This window comes from Simochromis diagramma, unplaced genomic scaffold (assembly GCF_900408965.1).
Source record: "Simochromis diagramma unplaced genomic scaffold, fSimDia1.1 OVJJ01000685.1, whole genome shotgun sequence".
Taxonomy (NCBI): domain Eukaryota; kingdom Metazoa; phylum Chordata; class Actinopteri; order Cichliformes; family Cichlidae; genus Simochromis; species Simochromis diagramma.
Genome location: NW_024387477.1, coordinates 18,324,166 through 18,333,358, shown reverse-complemented (window position 1 = coordinate 18,333,358; position 9,193 = coordinate 18,324,166).

The following is a 9,193-nucleotide window of genomic DNA, read 5'->3' as shown; positions in this document are numbered from 1 at the left end:
TATCGATTTGGCTGGTTCTGCCACAGCATTCGAAAATCTTCCCACACCTGCTAGCTACCAGGCTAATAAACTAGCAAGTGAGTCACAATCATATCAGTTCCTCCTGTTCCTCCATAATATGGTAGCAATTACTGGATAAAATATGCTTTTGTTATTTTATCAAATGGTCCCCAATCTGTAAAATGCACTTTTTAATGATCTAGCGCAATTTAACAAATTATTTTACAGATCCCTTGTCCCCCGGACCCGATTAGAGACCCACTTCTCTCTGACAGATAATAGTGATCTACCCTAATTATCCTAATTTAATGTCTTCAAATTGTATATTTTGTAGCAACAATCTAAAATAAAAAGTCTGTAACTGTACAATTATACAAACCAAAAAGCTAGAACCAAATAGTGTAATCTTTGGTCATTTTTTGCTTTATATGGATATTTGTATAAACATATATCTACTGAGAAATAAAAGAAATATTAAATATTAATCTCTTAAATACTAATCTGGTTTTGAATCATGAATCCATATAAAAAAGTTAGCATTTTCATGTGTTTCGCCTCCTTGTATACTTTTCTTGGCAGGAATGGACTTCCATACCTACTTCACATTTTCCTTTCTTTTTCTTAAATCAGACTTACTTCCCTGTCCTTATTTTTAACCAGCACAATGCTGTTTTGCAGTCATGAACTGCATGAAATGTTCTAAAGATTTTATTTTTATTTTATCACGATTTTATTTTAAATTATTACAAGAGTTGGGAAATTCCCAGTGCTAGGTTTCAGTTAACTTGACTCAGTGCCATTCAGTGGCTCTGGCTTAAGTGCAGTGAATTGATTTAGAGAGTGCTCTGCAGGTAAGGTTTCTGTTGGTAACTTAACTAAAGATAGCAAGTGAAACCATTTATAACATGTAACTAAAGTTTACTAATTTTTACAATATAAGTGGAAAAATGACAGATTGAAAGCCACTTTTAAAAGCTAAATAGCAAATTTAAGGCTAAACAAACTACTTCAAGTCACATGATTGATTGATTGATTGATTGATTGATTGATTGAGTAACAATACTTTATTTATCCCGAGGGAAATTGTTTAAAAGGCTACCAGACAATCCGGTGTCATCATGAGCACCCTTTCTGACCATACATGGAATACACAAACATAACACTGGGAAGACAGGTAGGAGAGGTACGAAAAAAACAATGGAAATACACACGAGGAAAGAGGAGGAGAAAAAAGATATCCTCGCAGACTGAGCTCCTCGGGGAGAGCAGTTTGAGAACAGAAAAAAACACCTCAGCACAGAAAGCACATAAATCTTCACATCTTACAACCTAAAAGCACATGACTTGCAGCGGGGGGGGGGAGTCAGGAGTTAGTCCATGTACACAGCAGCCAGTCTTCCAGTGCTAGGCAGATCCGCCTGCCTACTTCGGGTGGGAGTAAACGTTTGGAGGCATTGGGGGGGGTAAGTGCGTGTCTGTGTACATGGGAGATTTGCGTGTGTGTGTGTGTGTGTGTGTGTATGTATGTGTGTGTGTGCGTGTGTGTATCCTGTGTTCAACTTGAGAGAGAGTTTCACCCGGTTAAGCAACAGTCAACAGTCCTCCAGCTGACCCATGTGACCTTGAAGGATAGGAGCAGATGGTCAAAAATAATGAACTGGTATGCATAATTACAGCCATACCAGATAGTAAGCTCATGGAGAAATGCAGTCAAAGTTAAAAACATCGATTGATTGATAGATGGCAGAGTCAAAGGAGAGAAACAAAGGTGCAGAAGTGGCTCAGTAAACTTGTGAGAGCATAATATGAACAATTTTCCATTAGTTTTACAAAACCAGAGTGAGGTCATTTAAACCTAAACCATGGAGCTCCCAGTGCACAGCATTTGTGCTGATGTTAAGGAGGGGGAGGTTTCGAGGCTCTGTGGTTATTGAGTGAGCGAACCCCGTTATGCATTGTATCCTTCAGCACTGCCCCCACCCTGGTCATGATTTTGGGGGGGGGTCTAAACACTTCCCCTTTCCAATAATAGTACCTACAGCTGTGGAATATCTAGGAAGTTAGGAATTTCACAAACTTATTGCAACAGTAATGTCCTATTACAATACCGATTTCAAATTCAGTGAGCTGTTTAGAAACAACCTATTATTTCACAAACGTTTATGACACACTGCATGGCTGCGTGCTTGCTTTTATACACTTATACTAATGTGATAGAAAACAACTTCAAAGATTAAGAGTTGTGGCCTAATAGTGTAGATGCACAATTTAATGAATGACCTCTTTTTAGGTCATATACTTCCCAAAATCTGACCTGCATAGGTCCGGTCCAGAGTCTTCCTTAGTCGTGATGGTTACATGATTGTTGCAGAACTATTGTTAACTGAATTAGCTTAAGCTTGAGCAGAAAAACTTCGCTGGCAATGTATGAGTTTAATTCTTCATTACCGTACTTATAAATGGATCATATAGTTGTGCATCAGCAGAAGTCAGCTGAAGGTCACAGTGATCTCTTTGGATGGCCCTGGACCCCGTATGTCTGTCCAAAAAGCAGACACTGCATTATGTAGATAGGAGATAACCCATTTAGGACTGTGATTATTAAGTGTACCAAGTGCCGTCGACTGCATGTGTCAGGAGTATCGGAACAGTTGAGACACATTTTTTCTAAACACCGCGTCTCTGTGGCTTTTAAACTACAAAATACAAAAATTGGTCCACCCCAAGGATCGGGTCCCCCGACACAAACAGAGTAACATAGTGTACGCTGTTAAGTGCAGGAGGATTGCCAAGATTTATACATCGGGGAAACCAAACAACCTCTGGCAAAGCGGGTGGCACAACGCAGCAGAGCCACATTGTCAGGCCAGGACTCTGCAGTCTGTTTACACCTACAGGCCAGGAGACATTCTTTCAATGATGAGGATGTAACATCCTGGACAGGGAGGAACGCTGGTTTGAGTGCAGAGTCAAGGAGGCCATTTACGTGAAAAGGGAAAGACCATCTCTGAGTGGCGGAGGGGCCTAAGGGTACGTCTGTCACCATCTTACAATGCTGTGATTGCAGCCATTCCCCAACTCTGTGAATGGGACTCATGGACATGGATCAGTGAGCTTTGATGAGTGAGCTTTGATCAGTGGTTGTTGATCAATGGTCATGAGAATTTGCATATTAATGATCAAGGATCAGACCTCGCAGCACATTGTTCCTTCAGTGGGCTGGTTTCAGTCATTATGCAAACGTACTGTTTATAAGATTGAAACCTGCAGTCAGCTGAGACTGAAGAAGTCACTTGGATGATGATGAAACGTTTCTCCCACTGAAAACGTTACGTCCAGAATCAACTTTTGGGGATTTCCTTACCTGGATGATTGAGCATGCATCAATGATAATGGATTGGATTTATATAGCGCTTTTCAAGGCACCCAAAGCACTTTACAATTACGTCCAGAATCAACTTTTGGGGATTTCCTTACCTGGATGATTGAGCATGCATCAATGATAATGGATTGGATTTATATAGCGCTTTTCAAGGCACCCAAAGCGCTTTACAATGCCACTATTCATTCACTCTCACATTCATACACTGGTGGAGGCAGCTACAGTTGTAGCCACAGCTGCTCTGGGGCAGACTGACAGAAGCGAGGCTGCCATATCATGCCAACGGCCCCTCTGGCCAACACCAGTAGGCAGTAGGGTAAATGTGTCATTCCTATTTAGCTTTTAGATGAGGTTAAAGGCAATCATTGTTTGTTGTTTCCTTGGTTTCTGTGTTTAGGTTCTTGTATCGTTCATCATGTGTTAGGTCTGTTAAGCTTGTGTTGTCATGTCTATTTTCAGTGTTTCCTGTTTTATTTTGTGTTCTTTGTTCATTGTATTTAGTTTTACTTCCCCTGTCCTGTCATTAGGCTCATGTCAGTCAGCTGGTCCCCCATGTGTTCCCACTTCCCCTAATCACCTCCTGTGTATTTAAGTCCTCTGTTTTCAGCGTGTCATTGTCAGATCGTCGGCGTTGTTTCCAGGCCAAGAGTGCATGTCACGTTGTTTCCATGTTGTTTCCATGTTGTTTCCATGTTGTTTCCATGTTGTTTCCATGTTGTTTCCATGTTGTTTCCATGTTCGGTCCATGTTAGGTCCATGTTCCTGTTGTAGGTTTTTATTTAATTTAGCTCACCCAGTTTAGTTTTTTATTAGTCTTGCTTTTTGCCTTTTGCTTGCAGTTATTTTGCCAGCCTCGATAAACGGCTCGTGTTTGGTTATTCAAGTCACGTTTCGTTTCGTCTGCATTTGGGTCCACCTTTCACTCTACACGCTGATTGTGACAACAACAGTCTATTCAAGGTGTTTTATATTGTAAGTTAAAGACCCTACAATAATCCAATAATCTTATGGTTTTCCATTATAAACCAACCTGATAAGTGCCAAGTGTACAGTGTAGCAGTCACAAGGCATTTGATTGCTTTAATACACATCTTAGAAGCTTGATGCCTTCGATGCTTGTTGCCTCCTGGGAACACGAGGTGGGTCTGGGCCCGCGCTGGAGTGATGGCGCAGTGGCAGGATGGCTGCTGTGTTGCCTGGGATTACTGCTTATCCCCTACCCAACTCTGTTGCTGGTCACGTGCTCTACAATGTTGTACTGTGGACATGTATGTGCTTTCTGTGCAGAGGAGTTTTTTTGTTTCCTGTTCTCATGCTGTCCTCCTGTAGCCCAGCATGAGCAGAGGTCTTTTTTTTCCTCATGTACTTTCCCATTGTAGTGTACATTTCAGTGGTTTTGTGTAATGCCACTGTTCTCGGACTTGTGTGTGTGTGTGTGTGTGTGTGTGTAAGGTCGGGGGGGGCGGGTTCATTCCACTGCAGGGCGACCTGCCACTGCATGTGGTGAATAAAATTTGAACTTGATTCTAATAGGAACCCCTGCTGTATTCATAAACTTCGCTTTTCTGTCAGTATTTTAGATGTCACCAGGGATCAACAGTTACATTTGGGCCTAGAGCGCTACTGAAGATCTGGAGTGTGAACCACTAATGGAGAATTGTACATAGACAATGTTTGTATCCCAGTTGATGCCAAAAATTAGGTCCATAGGTATTTGGAAAGCCACAGTTTTTGTCATTTTTCCTCACTAGACCACCACGGTGGATTCAAGCAGTTTAACAAAGGCATTGCATTACATTTTTTAGAAGTTACAGCCATTTATATACATAGTGCACCATTTTCAGGCTCAAAAATGAGCAATTGACTGACAAACAGTTTTATGGCCAGGTAAGATCTGCTTGTCAGTCAATTCCAAGACAAACCAGATAAAAGGTCATCAAAGAAAACATTCGCAAGCTGGTTCCACTGGCAGCCATTCATGCCAGTGGCATAACAATGCCTGCATGTCATGTATAACAGGTAATGTGGTATGCTGCCTCTTTCTTCATCATTTTTCTTCCCATGATTTCTGTAGATTAATCTTAGTTCATCTGCCCCATTGTGCAGGTTCTTTTATGTTTTCTGGCAAAGTCTGATCTTATCTGGCCTTCTAGCTCTAGAGTGTCAACAGTGAGTAGCACCTTGTTGTAAAACCTCCTGTATTTAAATTCATGAAAGTACCTGTTGATTGTGAAAGTCTCACAGGAGGCAGCATGTGAAACTTGACACAGTCTTGTCGAATTTTGGGGGAAGGGTTAGGCTTATATTTGGTTAACTGCCTGAACCTTTTCCAGATCAGTCGTTAGCTGAAAAGTGTTGTAGTCATTAAGTTTCTTCGAGTTTTTAAACCTAGCCTTGACTTAGCCTTGAACCAGGGCTCGGCATTATTATAACTCACCCTGCTGTGTGATGGTATGCAGCTGTCATCACGGAAGTTGGACGTCACAGCATTTGTATACTAAATCAGACTGTTGGATCGCAGTTCTCCCATTCAGTGAAGTCCAGACACGCCTGCATATAAGTTATAGCCTTATTAATCCACTCCTTAAATGTCTTTGCAGCAAGTTTAGAAAGTTTTAGTTCATGCCTGTATGCAGGGATCAGTCCACCAGTCCCATGATCCAGCCATAACTGTAAGCTTTACTAAAGTTTTTAAATTTAAGTTTGTCACCCAAACTAAGGCTCCCCAAGAGAGGGGTTTGATAGTTGAACACTGCTTTTAGAATCTCTAGGAATCACAAAAGCCCTTTTCTATTACTCGGCACGGTCAGCAGGTACTTTTATGTACCGTTCGTGTTGCTTATTAATTACGTAAAGGGACACTTAGACGTGTTGCTATGACGACGACCACACAGGTTAAGTAGCACTGGATTGTAATGGAAAACCAGTTGATCCAAGTCGAGTTATAGCGATCCATGGCGAGTCAATCCGAGTAGGAACTAATGGACGAGAGGGCTAAATAAACCTTCACTTAGACCAACGTGTTCTGTTGAGATAATAAAATACCGTAAGGTCTTTAGGATATGATGTACCCCGTTACGTACAACTTCGTATGCGACAAGATTGATTTTGAATTCAGCACTTGATAACCATGTCTGTCTGAACAAAACATTACTAACTCTTCAACAGAGTCACCATTGCCCCACCAGAGAAAACAGGCCCACTGTATGCAAATGGTGAATGCATAGTGTCACTCAGCTCCTGCCCCTTCCTTTGTTGGGAGATTGCAGTTGTTAACAGGTTGTTAAATGGCATCCCCTCCCCAAGTGTTGTTAAGAGGTGGAGTGACTTTACTTTTGACTGGCTACCATTACAAAATATATCAGATTTTGTGAGGCGAGGACTGTACGTTGCTTTGTGAACAAACCACGGATCACTACTACCTGAAAAACTGTTTAATAAAAAAACAAAAGAAACCCTTCAGGTCTGGAAAAACAGAAAAAACTGAACATACAGCATACAAAAAAGGGGTGAGCCAACTCTGAAGCTGAAAGGCTTCAACATGAGGGCCAAAAGGTTGAAGTTCTTCTTTTAGTTTGTGGTGAGCTCCTAAGGGACAAGAATAAAATCAGAATCAGAAAGGGTTTTATTGCCAAATGTTGAGCGGGTTTACAACATTAGGAAATTGCTACGGTGCTTCAGTGCAAACATACTGTTATAAATTACGCTTAAATAGACATGAAAATAAAAATGAGAATAAGAATTAAAAGTGCTAAGTAGATAGATAGATAGAGATATATATAGAGATATATATATATATATATATATATATATATAGATAGATAGATAGATAGATAGATAGATAGATAGATAGATAGATAGATAGATAGATAGATAGATAGATATATATATATATATATATACATGAGTGCAGGTGGTGATCAGTGCCAAACATGGAATGATGCAGTGAACACAGCGTAGGGTCATGTGTTAGTGGTGGGAACAGTCATACGGTTATTGTTCATGAGTCCAACAGCAGAGGGGAAGAAACTGTTCTTATGGCGAGAGGTTCTGTTGCGAATGGACCGTAGCCTCCTGCCTGAGGGGAGCAGGTCAAACAGACTGTATCCAGGGTGAGGGGGTCAGCTGAGATCCGAGCTGCACGCCCCAGTGTCCTGGAGGTGTACAGGTCCTGCAAAGATGGGAGTCTGCAGCCAATCACCTTCTCAGCAGAGCGCACCACACGCTGCAGTCTCTGTTTGTCCCTGATAGTGGCTCCAGACGTTCAACCTCCCTCCTGTAGGCAGACTCATCCCCGTCCGAGATGAGTCCAATAACGGTGGTGTCATCTGCAAACTTGATTAGCTTGACAGACTGGTGGGTGGAGGTGCAGCAGTTGGTGTACAGGGAGAAGAACAGAGGAGAAAGAACACAGCCCTGAGGGGAGCCGGTGCTGATGGTCCGGGAGGCCGAGACTTTCTTTCCCAGCCTCACATGCTGCTTCCTGTCCGTCAGGAAGTCAGTGATCCACCGGCAGATGGGATCAGGCACATTCATCTGGGAAAGCTTGCCTTGGAGATGGTCTGGAAGGATGGTGTTGAAGGCAGAGCTGAAGTCCACAAACAGGATCCTGGCGTAGGTTCCTGGGGAGTCCAGATGCTGCAGGATGAAGTGTAGGGCCATGTTGATGGCGTCATCTACAGACCTGTTGGCTCTGTATGCAAACTGCAGGGGGTCCAGGAGGGGGGCCGTGAGGGTCTTGAGATAGGAGAGAACCAGGCGCTCAAATGACTTCATGACCACAGATGTCAGAGCCACGGGTCTGTAGTCATTTAGTCCAGTGATCCTTGGTTTCTTGGGGACAGGGATTATGGTAGAGGACTTGAAGCAGGCAGGCACATGACATGCCTGCAGTGAGGAGTTGAAAATGTCAGAAAACACTGGGGCCAGCTCGTTTGCACAGTGTCTGCGGGTGGCAGGAGACACACCGTCTGGGCCGGGAGCTTTTCAAGCATTCAGACTCTTAAACTGCTTCCTCACATCTGCTTCATGAATATGAAGAGTTGTGGTGGGAGGAGGTGGTGTGAAATCCTCTTTTGTGTGGGGTGAGGAGGGGGGTGTTGTAGGTGAAGTGTTTGAAGGTGGTGATGGAGGGGGAGGGGTGGGGGAATGAGTGTCCAAAGCTAGTGACACCAACATGATTACGTGACATCCTCTTTCTTTGTTTGCGTAACCTGTAGGGTTCAACAAGGTTCCGTCCTGGGTCCATTATTATTTTCCTTTTATACGTTTTTGCTAGCCAGTATCATTCAGACTTTTTCTGGCAATTCTTGTAATTTGTATGCTGACGACATTCAGCTGTACACATCTTTTAAGCCTGATCAGCTGGATAGGTTGTCCACTCCAGTTGATGGTTTATCCTGGATTTCTCCAATAACCTGATTATTTTGAACTCTGGCAAGATTGAGGCCATGTTTGGGATCTTTAGTGTCTTTCTTTGAACTATAAAACATTGCTTATGCATTTAGATCATTGCACCTCAATTACTCTACCACTGTTTTTCATCTTAGACAAATCCTCTGTCACTCCTCCAGGCAATGCAAAATGCTGCAGAACTCTACAGAACGAGCTCACATTGCCCCTATTTTATTCTCTTTACATCGGCTCTCAAGTGTTTTTAGAATTCATTTTTAAAAGTCTGACACTTATAAACAGAGTCCTAAAGGGACAAGCTCCAGATCACCTATCTCAACTTGTTATTAAACACACTTCTTAAGCTCAAAATCTGTTAGTTGTCTCTCATAGAAGACTGAAGACTCAGGGTAACAGCCT